This window comes from Aplysia californica, unplaced genomic scaffold, assembly GCF_000002075.1.
Source record: "Aplysia californica isolate F4 #8 unplaced genomic scaffold, AplCal3.0 scaffold00286, whole genome shotgun sequence".
In the NCBI taxonomy this organism is placed as follows: Eukaryota; Metazoa; Mollusca; class Gastropoda; order Aplysiida; family Aplysiidae; genus Aplysia; species Aplysia californica.
This window is the reverse complement of record NW_004797556.1, coordinates 535335-536738: the sequence shown is the minus strand read 5'-3', so window position 1 is coordinate 536738 and position 1404 is coordinate 535335.

Here is a 1404-nt window from a genome sequence, read left to right as displayed (position 1 = left end):
TATAGATAGATAGATAGACAGACAGACAGACAGACAGACAGACAGACAGACAGACAGACAGAGGGAAAGAGAGGGTGCAGAGAGAGAGAGAGAGAGGCAGAGACAGACAGGCAGACAGATAGAAAGACAGACAGACACACAGACCGACCGATAGACAGACAGGCAGGCAGGCAGGGATGGTGGAGGTAAGAGAAAAAGAACGTAAGAACATAAAGTAGGGAAGTAGAGGAGGAGAAGGAGGGGGCGGAGGAGAGCAGACGAAGACAGTGAGTGTGTGAAGGAGGAGGAGGAGGAGGAGGAGGAGGAGGAGGAGGAGGAGGAGGAAGAGGAGGAGGATAATGATTGTAACGGTGGTGGATTATGGACAAAACAATTGAATTCTCAGGAAAATATAAACAGGAAACTTAATACATTGGTAACACAACAAAGGTTTTTGGAAACCATAGCGTAGGCAAGAGGTGGTAGCTTTCGGATTGTGCTAACTCTTTGTAATCAAAACGGAAGTAAGATCTTGGACTAACGTACACACGTTATTATTCGTTTATGGCTTAACGATAACGTTTATAGATAGATAGATAGATAGATAGATAGATAGATAGATAGATAGATAGATAGATAGATAGATAGATTATAAAAGTTTAATATAGAGACAGGTTCTTTGTAGCGCTTCATTTTGGTTCGTCTACTTTACGCTTCCCTGATGACAGCTCAGAATAGAATACGGCTTTCGAGAAATCGGGCATTTATACATGGCCAACCCATCGAAGTTGGGTCCTTTTTAGCTAAGTAAACAGACTCTCGGCTTTTGCCCTTTAGAGAACTTCCGAGTCACGTTTTGTCCTGCCATTTGCAGCCAAGAATTCTCCTGAGACATTTCATGTGGAAATGATTGAGCTTCTTGCATGGCACAAGGTCTCCGCGCAGTACACGAGGGAGGACAGCAGCCATGAAAACCCTCGACTTTGTAGAGTGGTCGATGAAATCAGCACACTACACGCACATTTACTCGAACGTTTTTCTTCGTTTTTGGTTTTGGCAAACACATGACGAGCTCTGACAAGAAGGGCAATCGTTAAGTATGGCGTCGATGGCGTAGTGGTCAAGATCTCGGACTCGAAACCGAAAGGTCGAGGGTTCGAATCCCATCAGAGGCTAGTTGTAGTGTTCTAAAGAAAGGCACTTTGCACGAATTTTTCTCATTTCACCTAGGTGGAAATGGGTACCTGGTTACAGACGTCTTGGCAGTTTTTTTTAGGGTTTGAGTACTTAAAAACCTCAGCCTGCACTGTATGCTTCCCGGGCAGCCAAAAATGTTTCTGAGCATTCTAGGATAATAGTAAATGTAAAGCGTTTAGAGCGCGATGTAAATGCAATTATTCCAATGAGTAAAAAAATATAATAATA